Source organism: Cnephaeus nilssonii, assembly GCF_951640355.1.
Source record: "Cnephaeus nilssonii genome assembly, chromosome: 11".
Lineage (NCBI taxonomy): Eukaryota > Metazoa > Chordata > Mammalia > Chiroptera > Vespertilionidae > Cnephaeus > Cnephaeus nilssonii.
The window spans coordinates 72,448,593-72,466,709 of record NC_137082.1 but is presented as its reverse complement, the minus strand read 5'-3'; positions in this window follow the sequence as shown (position 1 = coordinate 72,466,709).

Here is an 18,117-nt window from a genome sequence, read left to right as displayed (position 1 = left end):
ATGTGGTCTTAGACCGCCTGTTTTAAATAAAATGAATATCTTTTAGCTAAGACTTGAACTGAAAGGTTGAGTTCGGCAAGGGCAACTGTAAAAGCTGTAAGAAACCGTCTTCAACCCTCTGCGAGAGCGCGCTCTCCGCTCTCCGCTCCGCAGAAACGGTTAGGCTGGGTCTGGGCCAAGCCGCTGCCCCGCCCCTGCCCGAAGGTGGGCGCTCGGGACAAGCATCTTCCCAGTCCCTGTCGCGTTTGCACACAGTGACAGCACGCTCGGACCCGCGGCTCCGTGGGGGAACGTTTCGAGGCCATCCTGGGTTGGCCGTCTTGGTCTGTGCAGAGGATGGCTCCGTCTCCAGGCGCCCGGGCTGGACAAACGCACTGGGCTCTCTCTGAGCCACTGAACTCCAGCCTGGAGCTCCCTCCTTCCCGGCTGCGAGAGACCCGCGGCTAGAAGAGCGCGCCTGATGCTGTGGACTTGTGTGTACACCGCGGAGGCAAAGCCAGTCTGTGTCCGCGCCGTGTCCCTGGTCGCCCTGATCCTCGCTGTCGAGGAATGAAACCCGCATCTCAGAGTGCGGCCATCGAGGCCCTAGGGGTTCCTCTGTCCAGACTCTGCAGTTCCGAACGTTCCGCTTTCCGCGGGCGTCCTGCGCCGTCCCAGGGCTGGTCTAGAACTCGGGCTTTGTCTGGGAGGCGCCTTCTCTTTGTCCCAGTGCCTGTCTCCGTTGCAGTCAGTCCTATAGCCTGGGCTCTGACTGAGGTATCTCAGTCCATCCCTAGGTCCACCTCCCCTCCCCAAATCTGTTTCCTGGTCGCTCTCATAGACCCTCCTCTCCCACCCCACCCCCAAACACCTCCACCAAAAACTGCTGGAAACGGGTGACAAAGACTGCAGTTTGATCGGGGAGCGCAGGCTGCTGCGGGGCACTGGATCTCACTTCACTGCCTTGCCTCCCTCACCGCGGCTCCTGCTGCGCTCTGCTGCTGGGTCCCGTGGCGCACCCCAAACCTTAAGGCCACCGCCCTGGACACCACAGTCAGCCACCTCCCCGTGCCTAGGGCCTAAGGGGATCAGAGTGCTTGGCTCTCCATCAGTGGGTATACAGCTGTACCCAAAGACTACACCCCATCCCTAAAAGACAAGCGGGGTGGGGTGGGGTAAAGTGCGGGAAAGAGGAGGGATGGTGGGAGAAGTGGAGAGTCCCCAGTGGAGGCCGGGAGACACAGGAGGGGTGCGCGCACTCCCAAGCCCCCTTTGAAGGGAAGCCGGGGAGGATCTGTGGTGTCCAGAGCCCTCTAGGGAACATTTTGTTATCTCTAGTCCCCAAAACAACAATTTGAAGTTTTGACCCTAAAGGGAGCCCCTCTCCAGGTTGGGCCAGCGGCGAGGCGTCCTGGGCGCACCACCTTGGCACTCTTGAGCTACTGCTGGTGACAAGGAGGCTCTGCGCGGTCAGAGTCCCCACGGAGGCTCCAGACGCTCGGTGGGGGTAGACAGAGAAGTTATTCCTACAGGGGGCAAAGGACCCACCGCCAGCCGGTTCCAGGTTTCCGCAGCTCCGTGCGCGCCCTTGCAAAGCCAACTAGCTAACCCGAGAGAGGCGCCCCCCTGGTGCTCGCACTCCCCGGCAACTCCAGGCCAGCACTGCGCTCCCGCAGGCGGTTCAGCCCTGAGTGCCCCGTATGACCGTCCTTTCCTGAGGGCTGCAGGTATTTGGTGTGGGAGTGGGCGTCTGCGTGCATGGGTGTGGTGGGAAAGCTGGGGAAGGGGTGTGGCGGGGGGGAGGGGGGAGGACACAGGGCACATGGAAAGCTTTGAATCACAGAACCCACAACTCCGGAGCCTCCGCACCTGATGGGTTGCGAGGTTGGACTATCCGGCTGGCCAAGGGTTCCAGGGTGTCCAACCAGAGAAGAGCCTGAGTCAGGGGACCCCCAGAAACCCACCTACTTGCCTTTGCACCACCACCCAGCTGTGGGATCCCCTGTCATCTCCACAGAGCCTTGAGGTCTCTGCCTCTTCCCCAGGCCGAGTGGGGGTGGGGTGATTCTGTTGCTCCCACTACAACTGAGCTTCCCAAGGTCTGTGGTCTGTAAGAAGCGACAGGATCTTTTTCTCTCTTCCTCTTCCTCTTCCCCAAAGGCAGCCGTCACTTCCACTGCTCCCTGCCCCACACAATGGCCATTAGAGCCAACCCAGCGCTTCAGAAGGAATTCTAGGGAGCTCCAGTTACCTGACTGCAGAGCCCTTTTCTGGCTCGCTGCTGGGGGATGGGGGGCCTCCCGCTCACACATGCCAGTACATACTCACAGATATCCTTGGAGTGGGAATCTATTACTGCAACTATTCCACCTGCTGCCTTTTACTTTGTTTTAATGTGAATACTAGACATTTTTAAATTACATACATTGGCTTACATTCTATTCCTATTGGATAGCGCTGTGTTAGCCACTGGGCAGTGCTGCCTCCAATACAGAGGGGACATTTTATAATAATATTCATTCCCATAGGTATAGGGACCAGCAAAGCACTTATCATTCATTTTTTTCCTGAATTCTCACAACTCTAATAGGTAGCAACTATTATTATCCTTATTCTATGAAGACAGGTAGGCAGGTAGGTAAATACAGATGTATAACCATGTCCTAAGAGTTTTGTCAATTAATCCAGTCTTTATGTTTGCCCTTTGAGTGAGTGGGACTGTCCCCATCTTGCACGGAGAAGGAGGCTCTGAGACGTCAAGTAATCTTTTTAGTTACGCGGTGGCCATAAGCTGGAGCTTCTGGCCCCAAGTCCAGTGCTCTGAATACTACGAGGCTTGTGATCTCTATCGGGACAGGATGGCATTCTGAGCACCCAGGTGTTGGCACAGATTCCACAGCTGCTCTCTGGGTCAGGGCTTCCAACTCTCCACAGACATGGGTGTTCTGTTCAGGGCACAGTGAGCCTCTGCCAAGTGCCAAGAGGGCTCAAAGATAAGGGCAGTGATTAGCATGCCTTCTTGTCCATGGCAGTCAGGCATCCTGGGCTTCCCCTCATTCTCTTTCCTCTTCCCTGACCCTGGGGCTGGAGTGTGAGAGAGAAACCAAGGCAGGAGGCAAGGCAAAGGAGAGAGAATTTGCAGTCCTCTCATTCTATCCTTTACCCTTTATCTCAGATCTCAGCCTTGATCCTTGGTCCTGCCTCTGGCCTGAGTTTGACCTTCAGCCCCCATTCACTCATTTCTTAAATATGGGGTGGGGGGGAGGGAGGGCAGCATGAGATGGCTCAATGCTGATGAGAAGGTCACTGCCATTCAAAGCCAGTGAGGGATGACCAGCAGGGCTCCCTTCCCACCATTACCTCCCCAGGGCCCCAGGGCCAGTGTTAGAGACTCTGAAACCCCATCACTGCTCCCCAGGACTGAGGCCCTCACCTCCCATCACGGGTCTATCCCTCAACCTCAAGATCTCAGTCTCTCCATCCATTGCCTTCACCCTCACCCAAGCCACCCCCATGTTTGCTTAGATAACTACAGGGGCCTTGGCTCGGCCTCTTCTCATCTCCATAGGGCAATGGAGCCAGTGTTCATGTTATATGAACTTGATCATTCTACCTTTATCCCCCGCTCCCCAGCTTAACTACAAATTCCTTGGATACTTGGACAAAGAGCCAAACTCCTTAGCAGGGCTTTCAGGTCCTGAATGATCTGCTCCTGCCAACCTACCCACCTCATCTTTCACTGCATCCCCCACCCAATGCTCCACACACACTCCCCTCTGTAAGTTCTTCCACAGCCCACGCTGTGTTCTTCCCCAAGGCTTTGCACATACCATCCCCTCTGCCTAGAACCAGTCAGTCTCTTGGTCTCAAGGAGGTGGTCTGTGGCTCTTCCCAGGCCTGAGAGGGACTGGGATGCACCAGGAAATGGGGGTGGAGAGCAGAGTGCCAGGTCCTGGGAAATCACACACCCTGGAATCACATGGCAGGGTTTGCACGGATATCTGTCTCCTCTCCAAGGTGGATCAAGGTAGACCTCACATTTCAGAGAGGCCATATGAGATAACACAGGGAAGGTCAAGGAAACGCTTTGGACAGCCGGTCCAAATGTTTTCCACTTGAGAAAATGTATTACAAATACAAATTCCTGAGCCACAATCTGACGTGTTAGAGCCCAGGAATTTGCATTTTAATAAGTCCCCTAGGTAATTCTGACGTTTGAGGTCCAAGAAACACACTTTGAGAAACTAGATGGAACGTGACCAGGAGCTCCTAGAGGAAGACACTGTGATGGAATTGTCTCCGTGTCCCCAGTGCCAAGCAATGCCCACACAGGGAGGAACTCAATTACAGTGGTGGAAGAAGGAATGAATGAATGAATGAACGAATGAAGTTAACAGTGATGCTTCCTTGCAGCATGATATCTTAGAACCCTCAGGCCTTTCCTGCATGCCCTCCAGCTCTCTCTTCTCTCTTCCTTAGCAATCATTCCCGAACCTCTCCATCCTCCTCAGACCAAAGATCAGCTCAGAGTAAATCAGGACTGGGTGATCCTGTCCCACTGGCCTCCTGTCTTTCCTTCTCCTCTATCTGGATGCTCTTCAGGGTCCTAGGGGTCCAGCTTCCTGCCACATGCTCATCACAGCTTGGGGAGTAAGCTTCTGAGTACAGGGGAAGTGGGTGGCACCGTCCCACCGCTGGGACCTGCTGCCTGGGGCTGATGGAGGGGATAATGCAGTTTGGCTGTGCCCCGAGCCAGGTTCATTTCAGCCAGGAGCTGCTGTGGTCACTCAATCTCTTTCTTCCCTTTCTTCTTTTAAAAATGAATTATACAAGCCTACTTTATCATTGTAAAAAAATGCAACAATGTAGTTTTAACATCTATGTCTAGAGCTACAGCTTGCTTTTTATTTTTACTCAGCAAGTTCTGTGTCAATACATCCAACTCTGCTTCTTTCTTTTTAACTAATGCATGGCAATTCATCCAATGGATGTGCTGTAGTTTTTTACTCTGTCTTGTATTTATGGACATTTAAGCCATTCTCAATCTTTCACTATTGCAAACAATGCTGCAACGAAGAGCTTTTTACATGCTCTTTTTTGCATGTGTGCAAGTATTTCTCTGGAATAGACAGAAAGAGATGGAATCCCTGGATTAAAAGATGAACACATTTGTAATGTTAATACTGTCAAATGAGCATCTAAGCAGATTGTCTCTATTTAATTTCCCATCCGAAATATATGAAGGTGACCTACAGCCACACAATGGGTTTTATCAGGTAACTTATTTGTGCATCTATTTATGTCCATTCTATGGCCAGTACTGGGAGAGGAGGGCACAGCGATGGGCATGGCTTCTGTCCTCCCCTCCAGGAAACTGCAAACTTTCCCACTGCCACTGGAGAGGCGGTGTGAGGACGATGCATCCACCATGTTGGCAGGTCCCCAGCAAGTGAGCCCTTGGTTCTATGGGGGGGGGGGGGGGGGAGTTGGCTGATAAGGCTGAGGAGCAGAGGTGACACTTAACTAAGGCTTTGAAGGCTGAGCAGAAGTTTGTCAAACAGAGAAGTGTAGGAAGACCCAGCCATAAGCCCAGCCCAGACAAAGGCACAGAGCAAAGGCACCATCTCAGGCTCTTGGGGAGCTATTTCAGAGAGGCTGGCCATAGAGCTGCAGGCTTCAGCAGGAGCCAACACTTGAAGGGCCTCGAATGCCGTGCCAAAGAGTGGGACTCTTGTCTTGAGAACTAGATCCTCTCCACATGGACAGGTATCTTTTTTGGTTCACTGTCAAGCACATAGTAGGTGCTCAATAAATATCTGCAGGCATGAAAAGGAGCATCCCAAAGGCCTTTACGCAACATGCTTAATTCTCTTTTGCCTCTCACGGAGACAAGGTACACTCAGCATCAGGGACCATGAGCCTGGCTCCAGTCTGGATGCTGGAAATACAGCACAGACAAGCCAGGCTGAGGAATCTGGTCCTGGGTCTCAGCCCCCCATCCCGGCCTTGTGCCAGGTCCCTTTCACCTCTGCCCGTTAGAGATTGCTTTTGGTTTCTGTGTTGACAACCCCTGTTTCTGTGTTTGGAGCGGCTGTTCAGTGCCATTTCCTGATTTAATATCAGAGCAGCACGGAGCAAGGATGCACAGTTAGCAGTTTTTGCTCCAAGTATTTTTCAAGTTCCCTTTTGATGTAAGGGTTGGGTTTACAGCTTCCCCGATCTTGCCGAGCTGGGAGGGAGAGATGGGGGGGCGGAGGCGGGGGGGGGGTGGCGGGAGGAAGCGGAGGTGGGAGGACAGGAGGAGAGGACCCAACAAAGATTCATCCAGTCCAGCCGAGCTGAGACTCCAAGTTCCTTTTTAGAAAGGGGATTGTGGAGAGATGGGGGTGGGGGGTAGGCCAAAGGGTCTGCCAGCAGGTGTGGCCTCTATGAAGCTCTTTTGTGTGGGTGTAAAGATTTACACATCTTTGCATATATGTCTCTGTCATAAAAACAAAGGACTAAAAAGCTTAAGTAACCTAATGTGATGCAATTCAAAATGCCATAAAATGAAAACAAAACTGGTTCAAAGAAAAATTTAAGATGGCTGCAGATCCCAGTAGCACTCAGGTATTTTGACTGAGCATCTACTATACACGAGGCCGTCTGCAGAGCTACGTGCTGGGAACAAAGTGAGAGGCTCATCTTCTTGTGTTGGAAACAGATTTTTTCACTACACTGTGGCCAACGCAGTGATGGAGGCAGGCACGGGGGCTGCGCGCCCACGTGCACACATGCACGGGGGGCACACACACTTGGAGACGGGACATGGGGAGAGACTGGAGTCATGAAGGCCTTGACCTCCCACCTATAGGCGGCCCCTGTGTGACTACTGCTGGGTCTCATTTAGACCTCCACGGCCACAACCTCTGGGACTCTTCCCTTTGGGTCTTCCGAGAAGCAAATGCCAGAACAAGGTTAAGCACACAAGGGGTTTATTGGGGAAACACCCGTGAAGGATAAAGGAGGAGGGAGCAGGAGGAGGCAAGGAGAGCCTTCAGACCACAGTGCAGGCCTGACGTCTCTGAGAGGAGAGGGAGGAGGAAGGGGATGGGACTGAAGACTCAGACTACAGCGCTGTCCCAGGAAAGATTCAGTCACCTGTTGGGAGCCCCGAATTTTGGAGGAATTCACCACCCTCCCACCCCCGAGATCAGTCATGGCTTAAGGGTGAATTTCCAGGGCCACCACGCCCTCCTTATCTCGCCCAGTCATGGCACACTTCCCCATGTAGTGAAATTAACAGCAGTAAGCACCTCACCAAGCATTCTCTACATGTGAGGGACTGAGCCTCATTTAGCTTACATCAGCTCACTGAGTCCTCCAAGGTAACCTTGCAAGATAGGAGGCATTATCATCACCCGCGTTCTATAGACAGGGAGGCTGAGCTCAAATGATTAAGTCACTTGCCAGGGACCCCAGCTAGCAGGTGACAGACAACGGCGTTGACGCCTGTTTGAATTTAATCACTGCACTGGACAGCTTTGGAGTGGCTAAGTGGGAGACTCATTTCTCTGTTTGCACCCATCTCTCTTGCTGCTGATCCCTATGATTGACAGCACAGACTTCAAGAAGACCCCTCAGGCCTCATCAGGGCTGATGCCAGCCCATTCCAGGCTGACTGTGGGGCACCAAGAGCCTGCCAGGCAGGTCCAAACAGAAAGCCCACTGAAGTAGGCAGTCTCCAGCAGCCAACATCTGTCCTTTTCTCAGGCATCACCTCCTCCAGGAAGCCCCCCTGGCTGATCCATGTTTCCACAGCACCTTATACTGACCTCCATCAGTGCGTTTATCACACTGTGCCTAGAAATATCTGTTACATCTGTTTCCACCACTAGGCCCAAACTAGATCTGAGTCACGTTGGAGTCCCTAGCACCCAGCATATGGTGCCTGGCTCTGAAGGGGTGGCAATACATAGGAGGGACACTTGAACAAATGAAGGCTGGTCCAGGACATCAGGGAGATACCCTTGGAGAGCCTGGCTCCCTTGTGAAAACAAGAGCTTTGGCCTTCAGAAGCATAGCCTGCACTCCCCAGCCTGGCCACCAGGGGCTCCAGGCAGTCTTAACACCAAGCTGGGCTGCTTGTTTCTCTGAGCCAATCAGTGCCTCCCTTCCCAGTCCCAGCATCTCCGCTGGGGCCAGGCCCAGGCTTTCCAAGGCCTCAGCATCTGCTCAGCTGTCAGTGGCCCAGTGGGTAGTCCCAGCCAAGGAGGAGAGTTATTTTTATTTATTTCTTCTTAATCATGAACTTAATTTAGCTGCTAATCAGGTTACCATGGTGACTTGCACTGGATTTATAGCAGTTTCCTAAAGTGCCTTTTTCACACTCTTTGGGTAAATGAATAAAATTTGGGTGTTGAGCAAAATGCATAAATATTGGGTGCCCTAGGAAAAGGTCAGATACTTCAGTTGTGTATTTGCCTTTGACTCTGCCTAACGCACTTAAGAAAGACCCGCCACTCTGGGCAGATCCCACGTGCCTCTCTTCTGCCCTCCCTATTACCACCAGTCAAGTCTGAAATTCTGACACTGCTTTCAAGGCCTGTTCCTCTATCCTCACCTCCCTCACACTCTGCCTTTCCGTTCCCCTGTGCTGTTCCCTGCACGCTCGTGCTCTATGCCTTTGCCTGTGTTGTGCCTGGGTTAATTTCTCACTCCTCTATCCTGGGAGTGACGGTGGCCTGGCTTATTTTGGTATCATGCCCCTCCCAATGTGGTATTTGAGAATACCTGGGAGCGCTCTCATTGGTCCCACTACCACCGTGGCAGGGGTGAAGACTCTCAGGCCAGCCAGCCCAGGAGAGCAGGGCAGGGAGGCGGGAGGGAGAGGAAGTGAGGAGCCAGCGATTTGACAGCTGTCTGTTTCTTACAGTCTGGAGGGATCACCTAGTGTTCCATACCTGTGGTTGTGGGGGACATAGTTCATCTCCCTTCACCCCATGGGCTCGAGGCACTCCTGCCTTAGGCCAACTAGAAGCCCCCACCCTGTGCCTCCCAGAAGGGACAGCGTCTCCAGGCTGGAGGCCACAATTCCCAGGTTTCCCCTGGGGACCTTGGGGACGGCTGCCAATCAGTCCTGGGATCAGCCACAGTCCATTAGCGAATGCCCAGGGCCCAAGGCGCCAACGGAGCCACCAGCATCGGCGCCAGATCCCACTCAGGGAACCCAAAGCCACCTTCAATTATTGTCTTGGACTTTGTAATCAGACAAACTGGACCCACAGACAGTGGGCTGGCTCACTCGATTCAGAAAGTCCCCCAGCCACCAGCCCTGACCCCCTGAGCTTACCAGTCACCACTGTGTGAGCCTCCCCAGTCGCAGGAGGAACAGCCTGGCCCACTCTGTAGCCTCTGAGGCTGTGTGAGCTCATTGAGTGGATGCTCCTCTCTGAGCCGCACTTCCCTTATCTAGGAGCTGGGCTACAGTCAGGGCAAATGTGCTGGCATTACTTCTAGCCCTTCTGAACTTGAGGTCAGAAGAGCTGGGTTCAAATCCTAGTGCTGCAGCAGCCTTATTTGCTTTAAGATTGAGGCCAAGGGAAGCCAAGGTCAGTTCCCAGAATGCCTTTAGAAGAGTGAGGTTAGCAGGTCTATACTAAAATGGTGACCAAGAAGAGAATGTCTGTGATATGCCAGGCAAACCCTTAAAGGCTACAGTGACTTTGGCAGGCATGCTTGTCCATTTTCATCCCCTAGGAATTCTTCCCAAAATGAACATGACTTAGGGGTTTGGGGGTGGGTGGGTAGAGGGATGGTCCCCTTTAACTGAGCATGGAAGGATCTAGGGATCTAGACACAATAGCCCAAGGCTTGAGAGAATCTGAGTTCTAACCCTAGCTTAGTGGTAAATTTATGTGTGATCTTGGTCAAGTCATTGAACATCTCTGGGCTTCGGAAGTGTTTTTCTGGGAAGATCAAACCCCACCCAAATGAGACTGGGACCTTATATTCCCCAGATTCCTCTCTAGTGAGTGAGTCTGTCAAGCTGATTCTGGCACATCTCACAGCAGTAAAAGGCAGAAATTATGACTTTGTAAAGCTCAAAGAAGAAACCCTTTTTGGCCACTGGGGGCTGCCTTACTCCACCCGCACCTTAGTGCAGAACTAACAGGTGCCCACTCCCTGCAGTGATTTGACAGCTTCTAGCACAGAGGAAAGCAGGGGACTTCCCATTGACTTGGTGTGTGTTACACAGTGCTGTGCTGAAGAACACAGGCTCTGGAGTTCAACTACCTGGGTTCAAATATGAGCTGTGCTGTCGTCCTTGGGCAAGTTGCCCAACCACTCTGTGTCTCTTCTCCCTCACATGTGTAATGAGGCTAATAGCACATTTACCTCATAGGACTGTTGGGAAGATTAAGTGAGCTAATCCACACTACGCACTTAGTGTTGTGTGTTGACGACCAAATATTATTAGCCCCATCAAACAAGGAAACTGAGATGCAGAGAAATGAAATCTCTGATCTGGGCCCAGTGCTTTAAATCAGCGCCTTTGCCACCAGACCTTGCTGTTCGATAAGATCAATGTTCTCAACTGACTTGTTTTGCAAAACAAGTTCTTACAGCAATGGAAATAGAGAAGGGAGTAGGGAGTTCATTAAGAAGGGCAAGGCGAGCCACTGATCAATCCTAACATCGTCAGAGGAGAGGCGATTAGACGTTAGGATGTGATGCAACAAGGTGCGCACACACCCTCCACGAAGGCTTCTGGCCAAAAATCGAAGGTGACTGATCAGGCCTCTGGATCTGACTGCTAGTTTCCAGGAAACACGGGGGACAGAGGGACACGTTAGATGACACCACAAGGAGGCAATCAGCCAGAACGTGAAACAGTCTGCAGGATAAATGACCCAGATTCATCAAAAACAAATGGCATTTTAAAAAAGGAGAAATGACATTTTAAAATGTGGGGAGAAGGGGGGACTGTTATTATAAATTAAAAGAAACTTAAGAGACATATCAACCAACAGCAATGTTTGTGGCCTAATTTGAACAACCTAAATGTAAAAAGATATTTTTGAGACAATGGGAATGTTTAAACATGAACCAAATATTAGATATTAAAGGAACTGGACTTTTTTGGTTAGGTATGATTATAGTATTATACTTATGTTTTTTATGTTGTTGTTTTTTACCCTCACCCTATAATATGTTTATTGATTTTAGAGAGTGAGGAAAGGAGAGAGAGAGAGAGAGAAGAGAAAGAGAGAAAGAGAAAGAGAGAGAGAGAGAGAGAGAGAGAGAGAGAGAGAGAGAGAAACATCAATATGAGAGAGAAACATTGATTGGTTGCCTCCATAAGCACCCTGACTGGGGATGGAGCCCACAACCTTTGGTTGTATGGGACCACACTCCAACCAACTGCGCCACTCAGCCAGGGCTATTTTAACATTTTAAAAGTCCTTCTCTATCAGCAGTACCCCCTAAAATATTTATGCATGAAATGAGATTATGTCTGGGATTTATTTTAAATCTCTAGTGAGGGGGTGGAATAAGAAGTGCCCAAAGGTTTATTGTGATTCTCTAATTTTAGGTCTGTTTGAAATTTTTCATAATAAAAAGTTAAAAAAAAATGAGGGGCAGAAGATGGAGGCAGATTGCTAGGTAGGAAGAGTTACAAGTTTCAGAAACACTGGTTGTGAACAAGGTTTGGCCCCGTGGAAACCAGACCTCCAACCCCTCGGCCATCAAAAAGTGGTATGTCTCTTACCCATTCTCAGGCCACCTGAGGGAAAACAAGTTTTTGCACACTCATTCATTTACTAACTCACTTTACAGTTCATTCATTCACTTGACTCATTCATTCATCCATTCACTCAGTCACTCTATAATTCATCCATCCTCCCATCCTTCCTTCCATCCATTTGTTTGTTCAATCAACACACCTATTTGCTGAGAGCCTCCAATGTGCCAGACACCAAAAGTAATCATCTCTGTCCTCGTGGTGCTGAGAGTCAGGAGTAGGGAAGGGATTCGACTTGATCAATCTCCCATCACACAAATATACCTTCATAAACCATGAAAAGTTCGAGGAATGAAGTCAACTGAGTGCCACTGGGGAGTTTAACAGGTGGGGACATGACTTGGTATGGGGAGAAGGATGGTCAGGGAAATACTCTGTAACATTTAAGCTGAGACTTGAACGATGAGGAGATGGCCACGTGAAAAGCCCAGGGAAGGGCGTTCGGGCTCAGAGAACAGCAAGAGCAAATGTGCCGGGGCAGGAAGGAGCCTCCTGGGGCAGCAGGGACTGTCAGGAAGGGTAAGTCCAGGAGGGTTGCTAGAGCAGAGGGAGGGGGCAAGGAGACTCCATAAGACTCTGTAAGTTGGACAACTGCTGCTCTTGAACCAAGGAAAATTTCCCCCCCATAAGCAGAACTTATCATGTAGAGACGTGGGCTTTGGGCCAGCTGACAAATGCTCCGGCAAGTTATCAAGACAAGTATTGGGAAAGTTTGTGTACGTGTTGTCTAGTGAAAATGCTCTACTTGCTGAAAGAATGGGAATCTGGAAACATGGTGGAGAGGAAGGGAGGGAGGCTGCCCTGGAGCAGAGAAGAGGCAACTACAAAGGGAATCCGTGGAATCGCTGAGTAAGGAAGACTCCCCATTAGAGATTTTAAGACCCACGTTGAAAAGCAGGCCTGTGCCCTGCTCAGCCCCAGCCAGCCCCGCCAGGGGAAGGAAGTCCCAGCCAACCATGGGGACAGTCGCCTAGTGATTTATGGCCCTGAGACAAAGGCTCCCAAGGATAGGCCCTGTGAAACTCACACGTGTTATTGGAACAATTAGAGCCCATCCATCTATTTGAGTCAGCACAGTATCCGGAAAATGGGCCTGGAACAGGACTGGCACAGGCTGAGCACCAGCTCTTCACATATGACTTTCCACAAAGCCGGGAGCTGATGGCTATGAGCCCCATTTCTCAGACGAGGAAAAGGAAGCGCCAAAAGATGACTCGTTCAGGGTCACCAGCTAAGAGAATCAAACTCAAGTCCCTTTGACTTTGATCAAAGGCTATACTCTTTTTAAAAAATATATATTTTTATTGATGTCAGAGAGGAAGGGTGAGGAAGAGAGAGACAGAAACATCAATGATAAAAGAAAATCATTGATTAGCTGCCTCCTACGCACTCCCCACCAGGGATCGAGCCCACAACCTGGGCATGTACCCCCACCGGGAATCAAACCATGACCTCCTGGTTCATAGGTCAAAGCTCAACCACTGAGACACACTGGCCAGGCAAAGGCCATACTTTTTTTTTTTTTTTTTTGTCATATCTTACTGTCTCCCTGGCAGTTCCTGCAGCTGCCTGGGGTGGCTGGTCCCTTGGAGGCTACAGTTTTCCCAGACTGGACCACTATTGCCCATTCAGAAAGACTGGGCTCCCAGTTCCCACTTTACCCTAAAAAACACACACCAAGCTGGAGTATCTAAAGCCAATAGCAGCCTACTCTCCTGCAGAAGCAGGCGCTCTCTCCTCCTCTGGAGCTGCATTTCTACAGGGACTTGCTAGGGGTCGTGAGTGGCAGTCCCCTGCCTCCCATCTCTATGGCTTTCTGGCCGTCATGAGAGATATGGGGGAAGTAGCTCCTGTGAATGATTCCAGTCCCTCCACTCGGGACCGCCATGTCTGACTCAGCGCTGGGATCCTAGCACGGGATCTGGCCAAAAAGGCACACAGCACGTGTTTGCTGAATTAAAGAATGGACCACTGGCACTGGAAACACTGCAGCTAACCCAACTTGAGAAAGAAAAAAAAAAAAGATGATTTATCAAATGATGTGGAGATGGGGGAATGCTTAGAGTATAATGTTCATTGTAAAAAGCAGACTACAAACCCATATAACAAAAAAAGGCCACATAAATCCAGTATGACGATAAATCGCATAAAATAACATGCATAGCAAACCTCCGGGATGAAAATGTAAACGAAAATATTAACAGTCACATCACTGTGCAGTTGGCTTATACGTGGTTTTATTTGCTGCTTTAATTTTTTCCAAAATGTATTGAAGGAACATGTACAGCTTTCCAAAGGATAAGGAAAGGCCATGACTAATTTTGTTTAGTAACATAGTTTTAAATAATAAAGTTTAGGGCACCGCCTGCCTCTCTGAACTCAAGAGTCAGCTCCTCAGTGCCAGAGAGCACCTTGCTATCCTGTGCGCTCCGGAAGAGCTCCCCTGGGCCCCAGAACCCACACCATGGCACCTGCCCAGGGCCTTAAGGTGGAGAGCGTGGGTGCCAGGCCTAATAGCCATCTGCCAAATCCTCACCACGACCAGTACATTTCCACGACTCCTTTCCCCATAAGCAAGTCAGTAAATCAAAGCGCATCTCATACACAAGGTGGGCCCTTTCTGGTAAAACACAAAAAAACTTAATCTTTGGTCCAGAAGCAGTAGATTGCGGCAGCAAGTCAGCAGCCAAAACCATTAATCTTTGCCGCGTTCCCCAACTGGCCCGAGTAGTAAAGAAGATAATACCCCAGCAGAATCAGTGACCCACTACAAATTGGTCCTGAAAGGTCCACCAGCATAAATAGACTTTTGCTGATCCAACACTTGTTAGGAACCCCAACAAAGAGACTATTGGCTCATCTGATGAGCCGCTTGCAATGGGCCCTTGCAATGGCTGGTGATGGATGACCACCCTCCCTTGGAGGGGAAGATGCAGCTCCTGGTATGGGGCCCTTTCTCATCTTAAATTTGTCCTCAATAAATCACAGGTGCAGAGGAGCCGGCATCAGTTTCATTACACCTACATGCTCCAGTATCAATCACGCCACCATGGAGGCCTGTCTGGGCACAGTTCATTTCAAGTGGCTTTTTCTGTTCTGATTCTGTTTCTACTGCAATGCGTGCCTCCAAGGGGCTGGGGACCCAGAGAGCAGGAGGAAGTAGCTTCTCCCAGAAGGCCTAGGCGTCCTTGGCCTCAGCAACTATCCCCTCCTCCTTCTCCATTAACTATTCCCCCGATGAGAGCCCCTCTGAGCTCTGTACCCGATGGCTGTGCAAAGACTTTGAATCAGAAAAGACTTGCTTTTAGGTAATGGCTCTGATATCTGCAAACTTGGAGCACTGCTGTCACCTTCCTTTGCTGAGGTTCAGTTTCCTCATCTGGAAAACGGGGCTAATAACACCTACCTCTGCGATTGAACACAGCACCGTGTGTAAAAGAGCCTAGCACAGTGCTGGACACAAAGTGGACCCTCAACTGTCAGAACTGACAGTAGTCCCATTCCTGCCTGTGCTCATTCCTGGCTTGGATGCCTGCTAGAGAGACAGTATTCTGGGATGGCTGGCTTTGCTTTCCTTTGGTGCCCAGGCCCATAAGCAATCAGAAGCTCCCTGCTTCCTCTTCCTTGTGCCCACCTGACTGGACCATTCAGAGTGCCAGCAAAGGTACATCAATTATAGCTCAGAATTTATGAAGATGCTGCCACGGCTCGTTTTTTGTCTTGTTCTTTTCATTGTAGGCAGTTAAAACACACTAAAACTAAGGACACCAGGGAGCTCTCAGACCTCTTCTTAATGCACATAATCGAATACTGTAATGTCATTAAATGCATGTACAAGGCTCATCATAAAAGCTGTGAACTTCTTTTTAAAGAATCCTAATTGAGAATAAATGGTTTCTTTTTAGGCAGGCCCTCAGCCAGTCTGCCTATGGCCACCAGAGGCAGGACCCACACACCCCTCCTAGCCTGCCACGGGCCTCCTCCCCTCCTCCCCTCCTCCCCTCCTCCCCTCCTGCCCTCCTCCCCTCCTCCCCTCCTCCCCTCCTCCCCTTCTCCGGAGGCACAGCCCAGCCCAGCCGCCTCTGCTGTGGGTGGAGTGATCAGCCCCAGTGGCAGTCCTGTAACTCATTAACCAAATGAGCGGACCTTTGAGCAGAAGAGAGAGGAGAGCAAAGGCCCCTGCTCCTAGCTGGGCAGGAATGTCAGACAGAACAAGCTTTTCAAAAAGACACTTCCTTTCACTCTAAACCTTCAAGAGATCTGGAGTGACAGGACCATTTATTTGCAGAGGAGCTGGGGAGGAGACGGAAAGGAGAGGCAGGAAGAAGAAGGAGGAGGAGGAGAGGAAAAAGGGACAGGACGGAGAGGCAGAAAGTTCGGAAAGCAGGCAGAGGAAGATAGAAAGGGAAATGGGACAGGCTTTCTCCAAGCACGGGGCACACAGATGTCCATCAGCACTGCACGTCTGGAGGAAGAGTTGAGGGAATCACACATCCATGCAATAGTTCTCTGAGAACAGAATATAATAGCAATGATGATGATGACAATGAGTACATACTTCGTGCCCATTCCTGTGGTTAAGCCCTTTACAATCACAAACTCACTTAATCCTCCTAACAACCCTATCAGGTAGCTACAGCATTCACTGATCCTGAAACGTACACTTTCTTTTTCCCATTTTAACACCTCTAAAACTGAGATGCTTTTTACAATCCCTGTCAGCCTGACAGCAGTCTTGATGTCACTGTCAGATCTGGGAACACACATCAAAATGTGCAGAATGGGCGCTGGCCAGTGTGGCTCAGTTAGTTGAGCGTCATCCCGTGCACAAAAAGGTTGCTGGTTCAATGCCCAGTCAGGGCACATACCCAGGTTGAAAGCTCGACTCCCCAGTAGGAAGCATGCAGGAGGCAGCTGATCAATGTTTCACTTACACATCAATGTTTCTCTCTTGTGCCCCCTTCTTCTTTCTCTAAAAATAAGTCTTTAAATGGGTATCTGCAGCTTAAGATTCCAAGGAAAAGAGAGGAGTGGTCTTTAAAGAAGTGCTATTACTAATGTTTGCAATGTTACAGAAGATGCTAATATGTAGAAAAACAAGGACACCAAGAATCCTGAGTCAATTTCTGAATATGAAAAAGTTTTAGGAATACCTTAAACTCATTATTTCACTTTGATTTTCCTTCATATTTATCTACAAAGGCCTTATGATAAAATATATATCTAAATAAATGTAAGAATTATTTCCATAAGTATAAAATTAAAATTCTAAGGGGTAAGAAAGTCTTATAGTTTAATTAGCTATAATTCTATTTTTCTTAGCATGACATAAAATAATGGTGCAATATACAATCACTGGCTTCTTGGCCTAAGTGAGATATAATACTGTCCCATCTTACAGATGAGCAAACTGAAGATTAGGCACTATCATTACTTGCTTGAGGCCACACAGAAAGTAAAATCCTCCAGATCTTTCTGATTCCAGAGCCTATGTTCCCAGCCAGTATTGCCATTATTTTCAAACATCTCCAGAACCAGATCAACATAGGTTCAAATGCCAGCTTTGCCACTTACTGGCTTTGTGACCCAAGAGAGTGACTTCAAGTCTCTGACCAATAAAGCAAAGAAGCTAAGAAATCTGCCTCTCAAAGTTGTAGGGGAGAAAATCCTTATGTGAAAAGGTTCAAGAAAGCACCCAGGAGTGGGGGCTGAATGAGGGTCAGCATTTAGGCCCATGGCACATCCAAGAACAACCCCTTAGCCTGTGCACAGCTGACTAAAGACTTGGGCAGCACCAGAAGCCAAGATCTAGGGCTGCAATGGTTGGTGCTATCTTAGGACAAGCCAGACTATACACACTTCCAGATGCCTGCCCAACGCTCAGCCCTCCCCTTCCTACTAACAAAACAACAGCCCTATCATTAATGTATTACTGTTATTATTTATGTTTATCGAGTGCCCACACTGTGCCAGCAATGTCCTAAACCCTTACACACATTTGACCCCCGCAATAACCCCCTCAGTGGGCAGGTTACAGTTGATGGGGAGATGCAGAGGGTTGAAGACACACAGTGCTGCTTGTAGATATCCCAGGCCTATGCAGGGAGCAATACACCCAGTGTCTTAGGTTTCTTTGGAGCTGGGGTCCAGCGATGCATCCCCATTAGATAAGAGATTTAAGTTAAGCTGACTTTCTAAAGTCATAAAGGATGCCCTACAACCCCCAATTAGAGTAAAACATGTTTACTACAAAAAAAACACACTTGGAAAATACTTTGTAACGAAAAGATATGACCACACAGAATCCCATTGCACAGAGAACACACCCTGGTTCACATTCTACGTTTCCTTCC